Here is a 22,909-nt window from a genome sequence, read left to right on the forward strand (position 1 = left end):
ACAATATGCCTAATGAGTGATTATCCAGCCTTTGCTGGAAAATCTCCACCCATCACCACCTAAGGTCGCACGTGTCACATTGTGATAGCTATAATTGTTGGGAAGTTTTTCCTTCCATCAGGCTTAAAGTCAGAATGCTCTCTAGAGAGCATCTCATGTACCTTCCACCATTCAAAAATGCTCTTTACTCTAAAAAACTGATTTTATCAAAACTAACTAAAGTGATTCTACTTTGCTTTGAACTTCTATGTGAAATTTATGTCTATATCCTTCATTTGGAACTTATGGCTTAAGCTGTAGTTTTCATTATTAATAATATAATATTATGTTTATTATATTAATTGCAACATTATAATTACATAATAATGTAACCTACTGTAAAACAAGTTAAAATGGACAATTAGGTGAAAACTTGGGTTCTGATTAATGGCTGGATAATCTAAAATAAATGAATCTTTTTGAACCTCACAATATGGATTATAATACCTGCCTTTCCATTTACAGAAACTGAAGCTTTGTTGTTCAGTCATTTCATTGGTGTCTGACTCTTTGTAACCTGATTTGTTTTCTTTTGTTTTATTTTGCCAAGATACTAGAGTAGTTTGACATTTATTTCTGCAGCTCACTTTAAAGATGAAAAAACAGAGGCAAACAGGGTTAAGTAACTTGCCCAGCGTCACACAGTTAGTGAGTGTCTGAGGCCAGATTTGAACTTAGGAAGATGCCTTTCTGATCCACAAAACCATTAAGTAAACTGAGGCAGATAGAGCTGCCCATATTTGAATTAAGGTCTTCCTAATTCCAAGCCCCACACTTTATCCACTGCACCACCTAGCTGCCTTGGTTGTTTTTTTTTTTTTTTGTTGTTGTTGTTTGTTTGTTTGTTTGCTTGCTTTTTTTTTATCTTATGTGCTATTTTATTTTTTATTTTTATTTTTAATTTAGAATATTTTCCATGGTTACATGATTCATGATTCTGCCCCCTCCTTTCCCTCCCTCTTCCCAGAGCTGACAAGCCATTCCACTGGATTATATATGAATCATTGTTCAAAACCTATTTCCATGTTATTCATATTTGCAGTAGAGTGATCTTTTAACATCAAAATCCTTATTATATCTCCATCAAACTACATGATTGATCATATGTTTTTCTTCTGTGTTTCTGTTCTCACAGTTCTTTCTCTGGATGTAGATAGTGTTCTTTCTAACAATGGATTGTCCTGGGTCATTGCATTGCTGCTAGTAGAGAAGTCTGTTATATTCGATTCCACCACAGTATATCCGTCTCTGTGTATAAGTTTCTCCTGGTTCTGCTCCTTTCACTCTGCATCAATTCCTGGAGGACATTCCAGTTCACATGGAATCCCTCCAGTTCATTATTCCTTTCAGTACAATAATATGCCATCACCAACAGATACCACAATTTGTTCAGCCATTCCCCAATCAAGGGACACCTCCTCATTTTCAAGTTTTTTTGCCAGTACAAAGAGCACAGCTATAAATATTTTTGTACAAGTATTTTTCCCTATGATCTCTTTGGGGTATGAAGCCAGAAGTGGTGTGACTGGGTCAAAGGGCAGGCTAGCTGCCTTAGTTGTAAAGACATGTTGCTATCAATCAACCAACCAACATTAAGTGCGTACTATATACTAGGCACCTGGGAATTTAAAGATAAAATTGAAACATCCCCTGGACTCATAGATGTTACATTCTAATGGGGGAGACATGTTCTATATGTTTATAAATATTAAATTATATATATGAAATCAATAAATGGTCATTTGAAGAAGAGAAGAGTCTTCATGTGGAAGGAGGTACTTGAACTGAGTCTTGAATCAAACAGAGGTTTCTCAGAGGGAGAGGTGAGAAGGGGGTATATTCTTGGCATGAGGCTAGTGCAAAGGCACAAAAATGGTGATGAATCATCATGTGTGTGGAACAGCAAGCAGGATAGCATGCCTGGATGGCAGAACATGTGTAGAGAAGTAATGTGTATAGAGATGTCTTAAGGGGCCAAACATACCTGACTTCTCCTTCTAGATTTAAATTTTCTCAGGGATAAGAACCATGTTTCATACATTAAAAATATTATATTGAATGTTAAAAAATGTTTGGGCTTGTGTAAGGAATTCTTGATATTTCAACTATTTCCACCTACAGAGATCTACAATTTATCTGGGATTTGTGGTCTTAGGGAGTAGTTCATTTACCAAGAGTTTAGTGACATCTAATATACATTCTATCATTCCCCACCTAATATATATGGTATGTAAGTTGCAGGACTTCAATCCATGAGTCTCTAGTTCTGTAGCAGCTCTATCTGTATCTACTATGCTAGGTGGCTTTGCATATAGGCATTTTATAGGTATACTTATTTAGCTACCAGTTTCAATAGACCTTTTTGGGTGTATCAATCAGAATGAAACTTGTCCATCTGAAGAAAGTAAATAGTTCTGTTGTTTTCATGCCTCTAATATATTCTGGAATGTAATGTGATGTTAAAATTCTGCGCTTATTACAATAAATTTTATTTACTGATTGCAGATTGGCACACAGATGATTGCATCATTCCATTGCCACAAAGCTTTGTCAGACTTCTTAGACTTATATTCAATCTCCTCTATAATCCCGCTCCAATCCACCTTTAAATCTTTGTTTTCTCCTTATTTTTCTTTAGAACTTTAATTTCAGCCAGACTAGGTAACTTTTTGCTCCTCAAATTTATCATTGTTTACTAGCCCCCGTGATGGTGAGAGGCAGAGACAGGGAGACAGAATTCTGTTTGCTCAGTTCTCTTCCCCTTGCTCTCACCTCCAGTATACCAGTTGAAACTATGGCTATTCTCCAAAGTCTGGCTCAAATGCCAACTTCTCCACAGAGCCTTCTCTGACACTATTAACTCTCAAGCTGTCAGTGACTTTCCCCTCATCTGAGTTTATACCTTATACTCATTTTTTGTAATTATGTTCTGATTTTTATAATATTTTTCTATGTACTATGATCATTATTGGATTACAAGCTGATTCAGGATAGGAACTGTATCTTAATATTTTTGTATTTCCCATACCATGCCAAAAATTCTTTGAACTCTCCTGGGACATTCCTCTTAGACTTCACATAACTTCTTTTTCATCTCTCCTCCTGTCTTTCTGTTAGTGTCCCCCCCCCTTTTCTTTTTTTCCTCTTTCTGTCTGTCTCTGTCTCTCTGTCTCTCATCAATCATCCATTTATCCAGCGATTTAGTTTTTACCATTCTCTTATGTCCTTAGGTAATCCTTAAGATATTTATGTGTTCTTGTTTCTTAAATCCTTTTCTATATTGGTAGAACATAAGATCATAGAATTAGAGCTAGAAGGCACATTACTCAGTCAATTCAGGCATATACAACTCTTCATGACCTCATTTTGGATTTTCTTGCTAAGATATTGGAGTGGTTGGCCATTTCCTTCTCCTGATCATTCTACAGGTAAGGAAACTGAGGCAGACATTGTTAAGTCTGAAGACAAAATGACTTACATTTTATAAAACATCTTACAGATCTTAAAGGACAACATAAAAGCTTATTTTTATAATTGCTGTTGTTACTTTTTTCTCTTCCTTCTCCTCTTCCTCCTCCTCCTCCTCCTCCTTTTCCCCTAATACTGCACTGCTTAGAAAATATGAAATGTATTTTATTTAAGCTTTGGAAATTAGAGATCAGGTCTCTTATGTTGCAATAGTTCCTTTAGTCCATGAAAATCACAAAATAACCATCTTTATACTAAGTTTGAATCCTTATTTCTTCAATAGCTCAGACAGTCTGCTAGAGCTTTTGATGGATGAGAGTCTTCTAGGAAAAATGTTAGTAATACCCAGCCAGCCACAATAGGGAAACCCTACATAATTAAATCTCATTTATAAGGGACCAGGAACAAGAATTGGATTGTGTGGAGCAGGAGTATCAAGCTACTGAAATGTGATAGGAAAGAGACATGTCCAGGAACCAAAAAGAACAATTTTCCAATGAGGCACCCACAAGATCTCAAGGAGAAGCAAGATGCAAAATCTGAAGTCTCTGTATAGTTTTGTGAAACCAAGTGTCTAAAAACAGATGCATTCCACACAATACCGGGTACCTGTATCTTTCTAAGCTTGAGTCTGTGATTTCCTGCCTTTGTTCTTGTGAGGGAGCTTTCTCTATGTAGCTTCTGGCTACTGCAGGTGACTCTCAGAAGGGAAACAGCTGTGTCCAAGAGGCAGTGAAAATGTAGGTGCTTTCAGCTGGGGGTTATTTAACTAAATAGAACCTGCATTATTTTTCACATACACATTCCTCTTCCCTCAACACTTCCAGTCATCCTTTGATGGCAAAGAAGGTATGCATTTTAGGAATAGGCTGGGAAAAAAACTCCCTCAGGGATTCTGGGATCCTACTTGATAAAGACTGGTCCATGGAGTAAATTTAATTTTTCTAATGCTTGTCTTCTAAGGACTTAGGTGTTTCCAAGTCATCTCGTCATAGTTGACACTGAAGTAGTGTGTTTTTTCAGCTATCATACTAAGTACTAGAATGAGTGTTGAAAAAGCTGCCTCTTCTTGTTCATTCAAATCTGATTTCCTTGCAAAAGCAATGTAAGTCTCAATCTGTTGCATTTAGAATACACAAAAGCAGTTGATTTAAGTCAATACTGATTATCATGTTGCTTGGCCTGTTATGTGATGTTATCCTTTCAACAGCCAGTCACTCTTAATATACTATATCAGATAGCTTTAATATTATGATGACTCATTCTTGTTTTAGTACCTGAAACGGGTGCTGAACAAAATAGACGACTGATGTCATCAGTGAATACTATGTTTTTTATATGCAAGTAGGAATTATGTTGAGCTATAATGTCTCTGGGCTGAAAAGAACCTGTTCAGAATGCTGAACTGTTCCAATGAATTGGTTATGACTGGAAATTAGTAAATGATTTTTAGAATAAATCATGGAAATGGAGGATTCCATTGGGGATCTCCAAGAGCTGCCTGAAAGTGTAGCCATAGTGGACATGTTTGTGGTTGGTCTGTGTCCCACACAGTATAAGGAATCCAAGATATAAAAAATAGAGCATAATTTCAAGAATTTAGATAGCTACCCTAAATAAGACCATACATGTAACATGTTATATGTTTTAAAACCTATATATTTTATGTACATATGTTTCATATATTTAACATTTTATAAGGAAGTCTGGGATATCAGAAGAGTGTATATGAGGAAAAATAAATGAAGACTGAATCAAAACCTATTTATGCAAGAGGACAATTCTGCTTTCTTCTGTAAATTAGTTAGTATTAATTTGATAAAGAAAAACAACACAATGTAGAAATGAAATCATTTAGTTACCTTTCTTTTTTTTTTTTGAGGTCCAATTTTCAATGAATAACCATATCCTTTAACAAAAACTGCAATGTAATCATGAAGTTATTTTTTTTACCCTTCTTTCTCAGCAGCTATTTTTGACTACTTATTTTGCCTGTAGCTGCATGTACTCAATTTTTCACACCTTGTTTAGACTTGTATGTTTACCATACCACCACTGTTTTAAGTTTCCGACCTCCCTAAATCCACAAAACACTTAAGAAAGGATTTCCATGTATTATATTTTGTTCAGAAAGCCTTATCTCAAGCTGACATATTTGCACATTTTATTTTTTAAAGGAATATACTTGTGAATTATACATTCACAATTCTATTTTCATAGCCTGGGTTAGGATCTCTCTGTGAAATTCTATTAAATAAAATTTTCCTAAAAAAATGTTAACCATGCACAAAATGCTGATACAGTATTTTAGCACACTTAATTATTTCTTTTTTTTCATTGTTTATCATTGTTTTGTCAACCTTCCATATCATTACCCACAATGCTTTGTGTTGGTTTTTCTTTGAAAATTCCTTTCCTCTGAACTTACCATGAACTTCTGCCTGTAACATGCTGCCCCAGAATACCACAGACACTTACAAAAGGAATAAAAAAAAGTTTTTAATGGTGGAGATCTGTTGTAAAGCATGCATGAAACAAAAGTCCAGGTGATTCCAATTTTTTTTGAAAAAGTATCTGAGGATATAGGTCTAGTTAAAGATTAAGAAGAAAGGTAGCATACCATATATCAAACATGCTATGTAAGCAGGGTGTATGTAACATCCTTTGTTTTGTCTTCCTTTTTTTTCTTTTTTAGTGATGGAAATTTTGCTAATGCTGTAGGAGAATAGGGATACCAGTCATCTGATGGAAAAGCAAGAGACAATGAGATTGTTTCAAGAGATGAAATAAGCTGAAGGGGAAGGAACACATACAACATTAGGGTCTATACAGTGTAGACAGTGTTAGAAGATTGCTTACCTGATGAGGAAGAACAAAAATATGAATGAATGTTTCTAATCATGGACATCTTCAGAATATTTTGTCCTGGTAGTCCTCTTACCTAGTTATATCAAGGGGTTACTGTTGTTTTGACACATAATAAAACTAATAACTAGAATTTTTATAACATTTACCATGTGCCAGATGCTACACTAAGTGCTTTGCAAATATTCTTATTTGATCCTCACAACAGTTCTGTGATTTAGGTGCTATTATTATCTCTCTTTTATAAATGTAGAAACTGAGGCAAAAAGTCGCTAAATGACTTTCCCAGCTTCACATCGCTTTTAGATGTCTGGGGTCAGATTTGAACTCAATTCTTTCTAACTTCAAGCCCAGGGCTCTTTCCATTGAGCCACCAGCTATTCTAATAATAAATAGTTACAGTAAAAGAGACAGGATTTTGATTTAAGAGACCAGAATTCTGTTTACAGATAGAGAACTGATTAACAGCATGACCTGAGACAGAGCATTTTACTTGTCTAGACTCAGTCCCCTCACTGTTAAAATAAGTGGGTTGAACTAGATTATCTTCAAGACCCTTTCCAGCTTTTATGATGTTGAAGTAGTATCTACACTTGTCTAAAGATAAGAAATTATAGGTTAGTGAAGGAAAAGTTCAGAAGTAAAAGTGAAGGTGTTATCCTTTTTTGCATGTTACATAGGACCGCTCGCTTTTTAAATAAAAGAAACAAAAGCAAGTGAATATACAAATTATATAAAATTAGGTTTGTGATCTAAATTTGCTTTGGTCTTATATTTATGGTATGGCAAGAGATACTCTAGTGTTTTTTTCTTTTCTGTATATCTTTTTTTTTCTTTTCTGTATATTTTCTTTTCTGTATATTATATACAGCTTAAATAATCTTACTTTTTTTAAAATTGGGGATTTCAAACATATTCATGAGTCGGAAACTCTTGGATATATGTAGATAAAGATAAGGATTAGACCTGTGATTTCACTGCAGTAAGGAACTCAGGTGAGGATATTCTAACACTCTGTTTAGCACTGTTAGTCCTCATCCTTCTTTATCTTTCTACAGCCTTTGACACCCGCTTCTGCTGGATACCCTCTTTTCTCTATGTCTTTCCTGGCTCCTCAGTCTCTTTTGATATTTCTTCATCCAGTTCACACCGGCTAAATGTGGGTATCCTCCAGGATTCTATCTTAGGCCCTCTTCTCTTCTCCTTCTACATGGATTCACTTAATGACTTCATCAGCTCTCATGGTTTCAATGATCTCTATGCTGATTATTTTCAAATCTACTTCCCAGAACTAACTTTTCTCCTAATGTTCAGGCTCCCATCTCTAACTCTCTCTAAGACACTTCAAACTGGGATGTCCTGTAGACATCTTACATTCTATATGTGCAAGTTTGTTGTTTTTCAGTTGTTTTAGTTGAATCTGACATTTTGTGACCCTCTTTGGGATTTTCATGACAAAGACATTGGAGAAGTTTGTCATTTCCTTCTCCAGCTTATTTTAAGATGAGAAAACTGATGCCAACAGGGTTGTCACCTGGCCAGGATCACACACTTATTGCTTGACTTATGTATGACACTGAAAGGTGAATTGAGTTGGTCAGGGTCACATGGATAGGTATCAAAGATGAAATTTGAGCCCATGTCTTCGTGACGTCAAGCCCACTTTTCTAATATCACATTGAAAATGTGTAGAAAGATATACGTTTATAATGACAATCATAAAAATAATAATTGAAATCTATAGAAGTTGACAAATTTATTGGATCTAGCAGAGAGAGAGAGAGAGAGAGAGAGAGAGAGAGAGAGAGAGAGAGAGAGAGAGAGTGAGAGAAGAGTAAATATTGATCCAAAGGATTCAGTTTGGATAGCTGGAAGAATAGTCATGCTATCAATAGAAATCAGGTAGATATATGTACACACACATATATGTTTGTATATATGCATGGATATATGTGTAAGTATACACATGTATGTATATGTTTTAGCACAGATATCAGTTCATCAGTCTAATATTATGCCTAGAAGTATATATGATACACAGATATAAAAAATTGCAATGGAACACTAAAAAATATAAGAACCTCTTTGGGTTATTTAAGATAAAGTCATTTTCTCCACATACTTTGGGCTTTGCAAATGTATTTTCCATCCCTACCTCTCTGCTGAACCAGTCTCTCTGTGATCTTATGGCCAAATTCAATTGTCTTTTTTTTTAATTTGTGACATTGACCAAACACTTTCAATTTAATAAAGCACTTTATGCACTTTATCTGACTGTAATCTTATAACATGTAAGGTAGGTACTGAAGGTATTGTTATACTCAGTTTCACTTAAGGTTTTCTAGCATTTCTGCCTTTTTACGTTAATATCTTAGAGTTGGGCTGGATATCAGAAGTCCTGATTTTAAACTATACTTTAAAAACAATCTGCTCCACAACATAAATAGGAGGTCTTCTGATCTTTACTTAAAGTTCAAAAGGGATAAGGAATTCATAAACCCTTACACTTTTGAATAGTTTTCATTGTTTTGAGATTTTTCTTTAAGTTGAACCTAAATTGACTTTTAAATAATTTAAACTCATTTTTACTTGCTGTGACTGATGTGACAAATGAGAATGTCTAATATTTTCCTTACATTGTGTTTGAAGATAGCTACCCTGATTCTCAGAAGTCTCATCATTATCTTGCTAAATTTGCCCAATTTCTTCAACTTTTCTCATAGATCATGATCTTGAGCCTTTTTGCAATCCTAGCGCCCCTCCTCTAAATGTTTTCCATTTTCTCTTCCTATATCTTTTCTAGTCCTCTGAGTTTTACATCATCCTCAGAGCTAATGAGCATGCAATCTAAGATACTATCCTAGTTGTTGATAAAAATGGTAAACAGCCCAGTACCAAATACATATCCCAGAATTATTCCACCAGAGATTTTCTTTGAAGGTGACATGGAATAATAATAACATACTTTTGAGGTTTGATCATTCAACCAATTCCAAATTTACCTGCTAATTAACTGCATTAGTATCCCTTTCACATTTTATAATCTCCATGTTTTCCATAAGAATGAGATGAAAAATGTTATCAAATGCTTTGCAAATATTAAGTATATCGTGACTGTAACTTTCTTCTGTCACCATCTCAAAAAAGCCAATGAAATTAATTTTGAATGACCTATTTCTTTTTAAAATGTATTTTATTTTTTAATTAACAATTTTTTTCCACTTGTACTCCCACATTAAAAAAAGCAAAAAATAAACAAAAAGCCAAAAACCTTTTTAAGCTAAAATGGATAGTAAGCCAAATAAATTCCCACATTATCTGGGACCAAAAACATTCAGCATCCTAAGTTCATCTTCTCCCTTTTGGGGATAGCTACTGTGCTTTAACATCATTCCCCTAGAGGGTCGTATCATCCAGTCTTTCAAAGATATTTGTGTTTATAATATTGCTATTGTATAAATTGCTCTGTGTGTTCTGAATCAGTTCATACAAATCTTCTCAGGTTTCTTAGTATTACATGTTATTTATGAAACTGTGCCAAGTTTTATTGTCCAAAGATTTTTAAAAAATGTTGATCTAAGGGGCAGCTGGGGAGCTCAGTGGAGTGAGAGTCAGGCCTAGAGACAGGAGGTCCTAGGTTCAAAACCCGGCCTCAGCCACTTCCCAGCTGTGTGACCCTGGGCAAGTCACTTGACCCCCATTGCCCACCCTTACCACTCTTCCACCTATGAGACAATACACCGAAGTACAGGAGTTTAAAAAAAAAATAAAAAAAATGTTGATCTACAGATAGATCCACAGATCTCTTGCCTTCTTTGAAAACTAGAAAAAACATTTGCTGTTCTATAATCCTTTGGTATCTGTTTTGATTTTTTTTTTTGTTGTGAACTTAACAATCATCAATAAGCTGAACTATTTCAAAATACAATGATTAATTGAGAGTATTTTGTATGCTGTAGGACAGTGATGGGCAAACTTTTTAAAGAGGAAAGGAAATGCTCATCTGTCAGTTTCTAAGGCAACTCTTTTGAAGTTTCATTGTATTGTATCCTACTCGTTGTATTTGTCAGATTAGGAATAATGTCGCTCAGCAGGATAGAACATTTCAGCCCCTCCATTAGATTCATGGACCATAGTTTGCCCATCACTGCCCTAGGATATTTCAGAAACTCAACAATCATGTCTACAAGTTCTTTGAATAGCTTATGTTGTGATTGTGGTTATGAATCCATCAAGGGAGGTTAGATGCTTTTTTTTTCAGATTCCTCTTTTTCCTGGATTTCAACTACCTGTTGACTGCCATTTTAATTCTGTAACTTCCAGGTCAAAAATCATTCTCATTTTCAAAGAAAAAGAAGAAAATAAAAATCGAACATTTATTCTCTGAATATTTTAATTAATAGTCCTCCTTAATTAATAGTCATATATCTTCATTAATCTTACTTTTCCTTTGAATATATTAAAATATCCCTTTATTTTCCTTGCTAACCATTAAGCTTTCTTATATTTAACATGCTTGATACTATTTTCATAGGTCAGTGACATGAATTCATCACTCATTAACTACTTTTGCTTCCACATTTTGTCTCTTAAAAATCTAAGATAGTCAGCCAGCTCTCTGGGCATCCACACAAATCTCATTATATATGTTTTTTATACATACTAAGTATTGTTTCTTTATTTCTTTAAAATTCCATTCTTGAGAGCTTTGGGAATGTCTTTTTGCTGTGATATTTTAGGCCTGTGGAACATGAACTGTCCTTTCTCTGAATCCTTTGAAATTTGTTTTTTAAAGTCCTTAGCTTCATTTAAATTTTTTCTTAGCTTTTCTCTTTCTTATGCTTTCTAATATGAATTTAACAACTTTATCCTAAAGTTCCTATTATGCCTTCACCTTTGACAAGCTCTTTCATGTTGGTGAGAATCAGATCTAGATTATCTTTCTGCTTGTGAGATCAATTTTTGAAAGTCAAAATACCCCCAAGTTGCTTTACTTTGGGCAAAAAGAAAGTTGTATTAAATTTCTGGGTAGTTTTGGTTTCTGATCATGACTACATCATTCCTCTGTGCTGAACTTGTTTTCTGTTTCTTAAGATCTTTGTCTATGTATATCTTTTGCTCAAGCTGTAGGTCCATAGATTTAGAATTGGAAGAGAATTTAGAACCCATTTTGTTAGTGAAGAAGTTGAAGCACAGAGATGTTAGGTAACTTGCACAGGATCATATAGCTACTGTTTCAGTGGAATTCAAACTTGTTAATCTTTCAGTCAGTCAACAAACATTAAGTGCTTACTATGTTAGACACTATGCTAAGCATTGAATATACAAAAAATGGCAAAAGGCAATCTTTGACCTCAAAGTGCTTACATTTAAATGGAGGATACATGTAAAAATTTAGGTAAATACAATTTCTCTGTATCTATCTATATCTAGAAATATATATTTGCACATACTTAAATAGCTATACACACATTATATAGAATTTACCTAGAGTTTTGTTTCCTCTTTTTGAATGTGATATATGCATATTATCTATTGTTAAAGATTATATATGTATATATATACACACATAATATATAATGTATATGTTTCCATTATATGTGCATATATATGATGAAAAATAATCTGATAAGGGAAGGTACCAGAAACTGGTGGGAATGTGAAAGACTTCCAGCAGAAGGTGAAATTTGAGCTGCATCTTAAAGAAAACCAGAGAAACTAAGGTGAAGGTGAGGGGCAGAGCATTTCAGGAGTGGGGAACAACCAGTGCAAAGGCAGAGAGATGGGAAATAGAATGAAGTGATCAAAGCTGCTCAGCAATTTATATGTTATATATATGCACTATAATATCAATATTCTAAAACAGGAACACAAAGACTTTTTTAAAATGATGAAAAACAGAATGAACAGAATCAGAACAATTTATATAATAATGACTACTTTATAAAGATAGCTTTGAAAACTGTAAGAATGGTAATTAATACAATGTTCAGTAATGTTTCTAGAGAACTGATGATGAAAAGTTGTCTCCCTCTTGACAGAGAAGTGATGGATTTCAGGCGCAGACTTTTATAGGCAATTAGGAATTCATTTTGTTTGTCTATGCCTATTTGCTGTAAATATTCTTTTACCTTTTGGATGAAGTGAAGGTTCATAGGAAGAGAATTTTTAAATTATTTAAAATTTTGTTAATTAAAAAGTTTTAAAAATAGAGAAATTGATGGGATTTGCTACAGGGATGGCCTTTTCAGATGAGGTCACCACACTGTTAGTCTTGGTTAATTGTTTTATTTTGATGTAGAGAGAGGACTCACAGAGAGAAGGGTGATTTGGAAATGTCTATAATATAAAACACATTAGTAAAGCTTTAAATAAAAGGAAATGGAATATGTTTGTTGGAGGAGCTTTTAAGTAAGCCAGTGTGCCTGGAACATAGAGCACATAGAGAAGAGTCAAGTTTGACAGGGCTGAAAAGGTGGAAGAATCCATTTGATGAAGAGCTTTAAATATTAGAGTACTCTATAGATGGTCCTAGGGGAAATAGGGAACAACTGGAGCTCATTGACTTTCATTTTAGAAAAATCACTTTGGCAGCTGAGTAGAAGATTGGTGTGAGAGGAGACTGAGGAAGGGAGAAAGCATTGCAAGAGTCCAAGAGGGAGGGTCTAAAGGACTGAATAAAGTCTTATTTCATCCTAGCTTAGCACTCCATTTACTCCATTAGAGGATCTATGGTATGATGCAATGCCAATATTACTTCTCTTTCTGTCTCCAGTGATCTTTAGGCTAATGCTCCCCACAGTGTTTCACCAATTTGTGGACTTCTTCATATTGCTAAATCTTTTTGTCAAATACAACAGTACTCCACCCTTTACCTATCCTGTTCCTTTCAAATACATTATACTCTTCTAAAACTGTGTTTCAGGCATCAGCCTTATTCTATCAGATCTAGCCTTGGTCATGGTTTTGAGATCATACTTTCTTCTTTGCATTATTATTATACGTTTGTTTGTTACCCATACGCTGTTTATTTGATAAAGACATCTTAAGTCAGAGGTTTTGCCATTGGCTTCAATCTTTTGTTTTGTCTCATTAGTTTCTTTATTGTTCTACTCCCTGGATTATAATTGCTTTCACTGGCATCTAGCATGGTGGATAGTCAGACACTTACCATCTCTCTTTTGCAGTGTAGAAGTCCTTTGGTCGAAATACCAGTCCGTATTAGGCATGAGCTATCCATGGAAAATACTTTATATTCATGTATTTTAAACTCTGGTTCAGAAAGTCAAATCCTCTTCTGAAACACAATCTTCTTATCCAGTTATATACACTCTCCAAATTTGCCTTGGTCAGATGAACAGTAGCCTAGCCATGTGTTCTTCCTGCCTATACCCACACATATCTGGTGATTTTGAAATACATTTCTGAAAGCCGAAGTTTCATATATTTATTATTAAATCACCATTCCTATGAAAAGTGTTTGATCATATCCTTTGACCACCTTTCATTGATTAAATTTGATCTTATTATAGTCAGCCCAATTGTATAGCCTATCAAGATCTTTTTGGATTCTGAGTGATGTCTAGCATGCTAGCTAATTCTAGTTTTGTGTCATTGGCAAGTTTAATGAAGGTGCCTTCATACCTGTACCCAGTGTTAAACAGTGAAGGGCCATGTGTAGCTCCCTGAAGTCTCCTGGAGACCTTCTCACAAGGTGTCTAAGAACCATGGACTACAACTCTGAGTTTTTCCATTTGACTCCTTCCTCACATGGAAGATGTAGATAGAAAGGAACATTTCTTCTTGTGGGGAGATATTCTAATAACCTGTTTACCTTTTCTTCTAGGTTGAAACCATCTTGCACTTTGAAAAGAGATAAGAGAAGAACTGGTTATGGGAAAAATATAATCACAATGTAAGTTTTTTTGTTTTTATATTTGAATTTTTAGTGTTTAATGATGCCTTGCACATAACAGATGTTTGATGGAAGAATTTAATTGGTGGGAATGCATCTTCTGTTGCCTCTTCTTTGTTACTTAATCATCCAATGATAATTTGTTGAGCCCCTAACAAGTACAAAAAAACAATAAGTATGGGAAAGAGGAAAATATAGTCTTTTCCTTTAAGAAGCTGATAATCTATTGATAGTTCAGATTCTTATTGCATTCTATGGTTTGCAAAGCACAAACTGGTTGTGTTAAGTGTATTTTATCTGTATTTCACAGCTGAGAATGCCAAAACTTAAAAGAAATGAGATGACTGGCCCAGAATAACTCAGATAGTGTTAGAACCAACGCTTAAACTCAGGTTTTCTGACTCTGAAATCAATACTTTTCCTCACTAAACCAGTCTTATACTGTATCCATAGAAATCCATAGAGATAAGAAATGAAAACTACAGCAATATTTGATAGGTGATATATATGAATGGTACAAACAGTGCTAGAGGACTGCAGAAAACAGGGAATCATTTTTTTTGGTTCGATTTATCAAGGAAGACTTCATCATAGGGTAGAATTTGAACTAGACTTCTGAGGAAGAGAAAACTTTGACAAATTGGAGATGGAAGAGAGAGCATCAAAGGCAGAGGGAGGGACTTGGGCAAAGGGATATATGTAGAAAAATTCCACGTTTGTGATTGGAGGAGAAGTAGTTCAAATTGAGTGGAAAGATAGAGCATGACAAAATTGTAAATGGTACTGAATGACCAGCTAAAGAAATGAATACATATTTGGTCTTTTTAAGTAAAATATTGTGATGAGAATGATGTTTTTCTGTTTTCAACGTGCAGGGTGTTTTAGATAGAGAGAATAAGAGTCAGAGAAACCAATCAAGAAGCTATTGCAATTGTTTGGGTGTAGATATTAAGGGCCTAAAATAAGGAATCAATGGTGGAAATGAAAATAGAACTGATTGGTAACACGTTGTGAATTAAAAGTATTTTAGCTACTGGTGAATTTTTAGAGCTACCATATTTACAAGAGGAAAAGCTAGGTGAGAGAAGGAGAATTACATTCAGGCTTGGGTTTGAATTTTAGGTGAGATGAGAGTATCACCACGATATGGGAATATATTAGTTGGTACAATAAAAAGTCTTCTTTCTTTGGTATAAGAAAAATAAAGGGACAGGAGGATTTTTGTAAAGAAATGGGATTACAATATGCTTATACATCATTTTATTAGTTCATAGTAGTAGGTGCAAGTAGAGAGGATTTGTGCAGAGGTCACCAGAGGGACAGGGATATGATGAAGAGTGCTGCTCTGGTTTTTATGCCTCTGGCTAAATAGGAGATTTCAGTTTCCATTGCTGTGATTTTATTTTTGCCCCCAGCTCCTACCCACATGATTTTCCCTGCTTAAGGAAAAATCATATGTTTCAATATATAGCAGTTAATTACAGCATTACTTGCTTTAATCAAATTCTTAGAGTTTTAGCGCTGCAAAATACTGAAATCACAGGAGACATTCCATTCTTAAGTGATTGCACGTTCATTTTGAGTTGTTACCCATAACTTAGACATACACAATATCATTCATTGCCTGCTTCATAAAGCGGGTGACTTTTAAATTTTTCAGTGGCCTATTCAGCATTAATATTTGTTCAGCAAAAAAGACAGGAACATCAGTAATTTTCCAATTCATTTTTATAGAAACAATAAATTCTTCTAAGCTCATGGCTTTTGAACATATGATAAATCATAGATAGGTATATATTCTATCAATATACATTTTTTCTCATTTTTCACTCATGTGAGACAAAAAAAATTAAAAACAAATGCTGTGTCTTTTTGGAGGAGCTTTCAAAATGTTTTTATTTAGGTATGTATAGTTTAGCCTTCAAGTCCTTTCCAACACTGAGATTTTGTGTTTTGTGACCAGTAAGGAAAATCCTAGAAATATTCAGAACATTCAAAATATTGAACTTTAATTTTTAAATAATTATTTAGATGTAGCCCAATCTCTAAGATTTGTGTTATATTAAGAGGCTAACAACACTAAACTACCTGATTATTTTGCACAAATTAATATGAACTTGAATTTTTAAGGTATAATTCAGTATGAGAAAAATAAGCCTATGTTAGGCCCCTTAGTAGGAAGAATGTGGCAAAGTACAGGGAGAGCCAACTTCAGAATTGGTTGGGTTCAGCTTTGACAAATATTGGCAGGGTGACTGACCCTAGCAAAGGACAACCTTTCACTTTGGGCAACTTGGTAAAATTAAATCCCAGAAAGGGTACCTATATGCATTAGCTGAGAGAGTTTCCTAATCTAGGAATTGTGTTTGCCAATGAAATGGCAATCCCAGACTCCTTTCCTATATTTATCCCTTTCTTGAGGTACTATTACATTGAATTTAGAAACAAAAAGTCAATTGGAAGGCAATACTGGTAAGAGCAATTTTGATAATATTCTGTTAAATTTGCTGTATACTTAAAAACATGTACATAGTAGATTCAAAATTTTATATACCAAATCCTTTCTGTCTTTCTAAGTATTTGGTTATGTCATAATTGTGTAACATTATCCAGTTTAAAACAAACAAACAAAAGAGGAATAGAGGATTAAAAAAAAAAAAGGAATGATACCCTTGATCTCTAGATAGGGGATCTTTCTCTGCAATCATCAAGGATTTCAGGGGGAAAAAAAGAAATAAGAGTTCATCATAAAGGTTATGCTTTAGATGGAACTTAATGTCAAAAGTTTCCCAGTATATAAATCATTGTCTTTTAAAAAAAATTGTAACTCATAAAGTAATTTTGATCCTTTTGGTCTATTGGGATTATGTGGCATTTATACATAAAATCAAGTTGAAGGTAACTCTCATGGTGTTACATTTTTATATTATTTTAAAGAAATATACCTGATCTTGTCTTATAGGAAAAAAAATGGATTTACCACTTTTCATAAAAGCCTTTTGAAAATTGTGTAGTCCTTTGGAGACAGAATGTATGGAACCTTTGCCAATGAGTAAACGCCCATGATTAACAGCACGGATGGTGTGATACTTTTGGAGCCTTGCAAAATTATGCTATAGGTTTCCTTAAAAAAATAAGTCACATATGTTCTGTGATTCCAGCCCTTTAACATGCCCCAAATAGGCTGCATATACTGTGCACTTAAATTATTCTTACAAGATTCTAAAATGTGATTTGATGACTGATGATGGTGCAAATCTTGAAGGGGGAAGGGCAAAAAAAATCAGTAAAAACTTGTTTTTGAATTTTTCCCAACATTAATTGTTTAAAATAAATTATGTTATGAAAATGTTATAATTTTTAGATATATTCATTTTTGGATGAATTAAAGAAAACACAAGTAGGATAAAAGAATAGGTTATAGGGACATCTAAATATGATGTATTAATCTTGATATTTGGTCTCAAGTTGTGTTAAGTTAAAAAGAGTTGGTTATATATAGCTTTGAAATGAGAATCTATGGATCCCCTTGTTTATATATTTCTTTCAATAAAACAGTAATTGAATCCGAAGCAATTGGATATCTTATGTAAGTATTTCTAATTTTGCTATAATTCAACTCTATGAATGATAACCAATGGTTAAAAATTTATTAGATATAGAGATAGGTTTTTAAAAAAATTTTACAAATTAAAATAAACATTTACAGTTTAATATGTACAAAACATTGTGCTTGGTCTACTAATTCTTATTGAAGTTGTAACCAATGGTTGCTGAATATATAGATGGCATGCATATCAAATATGCATATCAAAAAAGTCTAGGAGAATTTAACATATCGAATATAAAACTGAGAACCAAAAGCTAAAAAAAAGTTCTTGGCAAGCTACTTTGATGGATTATATCTAATAGGTTGAAAATTAATATACATAAATCTTAAGCCCCATACCTGACTTGGGAAAAACTTAGTTGAACAAGAATGGTGTTCTCTTCATATAGTGAAAAAATAATAACTATTTGTTGCTATAGAAAATAGCATAATACTCCATAAAAGATAACAATCCAGGTGAAAAGATGAAGGCAGTGTTGTACAGTGGAAAAGAATGGTAAATTTGAATTGAAAGGATCTGAGTTCAATAGGGAGTCTGTCATTTACTAGCTACTATACCTCGGGCAAATCACTTTGCCATTTTTGGATTCTTATTTCCTTATCTCAAAAGTGAGAAGTTTGGACTGGAATGCCACCTCCAAGTTCGGTTTTTGGCTTTAAATCTATGATTTTCTGATCCTATGATTTACTTTGAGGAAGTATTCAGTTATGGTCTACAGTCTCAGTATGAAATCAACAGTGTAAAATGATAGCTGAAGAAACAGATTTACTCTTGGGCTTCACTTAAAAGCCTAATGTTGAGGATAACAGTGGCCTCTTCCAGATGACATCAAACATATTTTGATCATTTCTGCACAGAAATAGCAAAACTAGAAACAAGAATGCTTATGGACTTGAAACCATGCCAAAGGGGAAACAATTTCAGGTAAGAATATTTAGCCTGGAGAAGAAAAGATTTGAGAGAGTCTAATGTTTTGTGATATATTACCTCCTATGGAAAATGGGGGAAATTAGTTCTGTTTGGCTCCACAGAGAAGAACTAGTTGTAAAGGCTGTTGAGAGGCATATTTTTGTTCTACATTAAACAAACCCAGACAAAACAAAACAGAACATAAAACAATAAAAGGCTTTCTCACTCTCAGAGCCATGCTGAAGTAGAATGAGCTGTTTTGGAGTTAATGAGCTTCAACTTCCTGAAGATATTTAAATGAAAGAGTAAAAGGTCATTCAACCAGGATTTTTGCTAGTGGATGCTATTAAGTTCAGGTACGGTTTGGACACTTTTGACTATGGTATCTCCAAAGTCCTTTCCAAATCTACCGACTTTCTTGGTTTCTCAGTTGGGGTCTCAAGTGAACTTTCCCCTTCTCATTTCATCTGAGTCAGTCTAATGAAAAATTAACCAAATGTCCCAATACAGCAATACAAAGATCAGATATGGCATGACCCCTTATGTCATGGAGTTTATAGTCAAATAAGACCAAAATACTGTTGGAGATTTTTGTGTTCAACTAATTTATAAATATGGATGTGTATTGTCATCCTGGAAAATAGAATTAACAGGAAAAACTGTGGTGTTATAAATCATTTATAATGCTTTCCTTTATAAAAAATTTCCATGTGTGCTTTTCCTCCTCCATTTAAGAAATGATTTTTAGCCAATTAATTTTGTTTCATGTTTAGAAAGTTGTCTTCCATTTGGTTGCTCTCTTGCTGAAAGATCTGATTAGGATAATTGTTTCTCACTTGTGGTACTTGCAAGATCAACAAATTGAGGGGAACACTGCTTTTTTTTAAAGGAAAACTTTCAAAACAATTTTAAAGTCTTTTAAAACCTGAATTCCTGACCAAAAGAAAATTTACTCTTTCATGTCTGTTGCCATGCAGATTTACAAAAATGGTCTCCAATTCTTGTATAGTCTATAGAGTTTGAAGCTTTGAATACTGAATTGTAAAAGCTAATAAGAAAATAATCAAGTTTTCTGAATCTCTCAGATCAGTCAGCATTGTATGAACTCAGAGTTACATATTTTTCTTTGGTTTCAAATTGAATCTTTTGCTTTTCTTTGCTTATAATTATCATGGAATTTTAGGGGATGCCGAAATATGAAATAAGGATGTAAGATACATGAAGAACTACTAGAATGATCCTGTTTTCTCTTTCAAAAGTGCAGAAATATTCATTTTAATCATTTTCTTTCAAGATTTTGGAGCAAAGAATATAATATTTGGGGGATTTATCAACACAAACCTTCATTGTTTGATTTTTAGTCTACAATCAAAATGTCCATAGCCCACAGCAAAGCCCTGAACAAATAAATATTTAGGTTTTCAAACTTCCCAATAGGGGCATAAGGGCAGCGTTTTCTGCCTTTTAATTTTCTCTTGATATTTTCTACTTTCCTAGACTGGCTTTTCCCAAGGATTTTAAAGAGCAGATAATTCTATCAACCCCCCAGTGAATAATTCCACCATTGTTGATTTCTGCCTGTTAGTCTTTTGCACATTCACACTTTGTACATTTTGCTTCTATTGAAGAACATCTGAGGTGATTCTGTGGTTAAAAAAGATCTCAAAGAGATGGAAGATGGATTTAATGTTTCCATTTATAGAAAATGCTGTAAATAGAATGGCAGCTGTACTCACAGCAGATAGAGTACATATGCTGAAAAGACAGATAAAAGATCACACTGACTTTACCCTTGTTAACACTAGCAATTTAACCATCGATTAAGTGATCTAGATTCTAACATCAAAAAAGATACTATGCACATGTCCATGATATGTTCCCATGCTTTGAAGATGACTTATTGAAGGAGTTAAATTGGATTTTGGTTATTTCCAGTATTAAACAGACATGTAAGGTTTCATTTATCTTCCTGTTTCTACCCTAGACTATAAACTGTATTTACTACTTTTACATTTTCTTTTAAGTATTAGTTTAAACTCCGTGCTTGTTTCTCTTTCAATTAAGAACAGCATTTTCTCTTTCACTTATGCCTTTCATGTGAATGTTAAACTAGATGCCTGGTTACTCAGGTATGATAAGAATACCAGCTCTAGTATCAATTATCTCTGTCGTGTTTGGTCTAATTACTCAAGAATGCTGGTCCTAGGTTATCTCATCTATAAAAGAAGGGTAGTTATGCGAAATATTCTCATTTCCCATCAATCTCACATTTCATGACTAATAGAGTTTTGGGATCCAGAGGTAGATATCTAATGATAATAATATTGCCTATATAGAACTTTAATGCTTGCAGTTTCCTAGGACAGTTGCATTCAATCCTGCAAATATTCCTTAGCCCTGATTTGAAGTAATATACCATGTTCTCTGTATTCAAATATTTAAAATGACATAACTGTAATATCACATGTATAGCACAAAAAGGGACCACAGAGGTCAAATAGTACAACTTTCCATTTTTACAGATGAGGAAATTAATGGCCAGGGACTTTAATAACTTTCTTAAGATCACAAAAGATGAGTGTCAGAGGTAGGTTTTGAACCCAGATCCTCTGATTCCTGACTTGGTGGTTTTTTCCCTGACCAGGCACTGCCCTCAACAAGTTTATACCCTATTATGACTGTAGAATAGGGAATGTATGTAAGTATGATATGTACTTTTTTTTTTTTTAGTTTTCTCTTTTATTACTATGAACTTGGTAAGAACTAACAAACATGAGCATTTCCACATTCAAAGAATAGAAAAAAAAGATGATCCCCAGGAAATTGTGAATCTCCATTACATACAGCTTTTAAAGCATTTCTCACTTAACATGGTAGTTCCAACACTGCTTTGCTCAACTGAATCCCATGCTATATTTTCTCTGCTCCCTTGTTTGTATTTTTAAATGATTCATCAACGTTGTTTTCTTTTTCTTTTTTTGATATGTTTATCATTAGTCCCACTTCTTTTCAAAACCCTCCTTTTCAACAAGACTTTAATAAAATTAAAAAAAATTCCCTCCCTCTCACTCCTCTCTCCCTAAGAAGGTAGACTTATACATGGGTTGTATATATATTATCATATTATACATATTTCCCTGTCTATCATGTTGCAAAACAAGACACATGTTGCTTACATTAGAGAAAAATTTTGGGGAGGAAATAAAGTGAAGAATGATATATTTCAATTTGCATTTGGACTCTGTCTACTTCTATGGAGGTTAATATTCTTTTTCATTATGAGTCCCTTGGAGTTATCCTGGATCCTTGCCTTGTTGATAATAGTTAAGTCATTCACAGCTGATTATTAAACATTATTGTTATTGAGTACATTCTTCTGGTTCTTTTCCCTTTACTTTGCATCATTTCACATAAGTCCATTTTTTTTTGCAATCATCTTGTCTGTCATTTCTAATGACACAATAGTATTCCATTACAATCATATACCAAAACTTGTCCATCCATTCCACAATTGATGGGCATCCTTTCGGTTTCCAGAATTTTGCTACAATAGCTGCTATATTTTAGAACATATAGTTTCTTTTCCCTTTTCCTTGATCACCTTAGAAAATAAATCTAATAGTGATATTGGTGGTTCAAAAGATATATCCAGTTTTATAACTCTGAGTATAATTCCAGATTGCTCTTCAAAATAGCTGGATCAGTTTGCAGTTCCAACAACAGTATATTAGTATCTCAATTTTTCTACTTCCCCTCGAACATTTGTTATTTTAGTTTTTTATAATTCTAGCCAATTTAATAAGCATGGTACCTCAGAATTTTTTGATTTGCTTTTCTCTACTCAATAATGATTTAGAGCATTTTAAAAATAGTTATGTGTAGCTATGATTTCTTCATTTGAAAAAGCGTTTATTCATATGTTTTCACAATTTATCAATTGGGGAATGGCTCATATTCCTAGGTATTTGACAAAATTGCACATATATTTTAGATATGAGTCCCCCATTAGAGAAATTATATATATATATATATGNATTGGTGGTTCAAAAGATATATCCAGTTTTATAACTCTGAGTATAATTCCAGATTGCTCTTCAAAATA

At 33.8% G+C, this 22,909-nt stretch overlaps 1 long non-coding RNA gene across 1 annotated transcript in view; it reads left to right on the forward strand.

Annotated features, from left to right (window-relative positions):
- The window catches only part of LOC123250382, a 333,822-nt gene that overhangs the window by 99,700 nt on the left and 211,213 nt on the right, over window positions 1-22,909 (forward strand). Inside the window, exon 2 of the long non-coding RNA XR_006506400.1 lies at window positions 14,219-14,287. This is a non-coding gene — a long non-coding RNA (uncharacterized LOC123250382). The remainder of the gene's footprint in view (window positions 1-14,218; window positions 14,288-22,909) is intronic.

Source organism: Gracilinanus agilis, chromosome 5, assembly GCF_016433145.1.
Source record: "Gracilinanus agilis isolate LMUSP501 chromosome 5, AgileGrace, whole genome shotgun sequence".
NCBI classification, from domain to species: Eukaryota; Metazoa; Chordata; class Mammalia; order Didelphimorphia; family Didelphidae; genus Gracilinanus; species Gracilinanus agilis.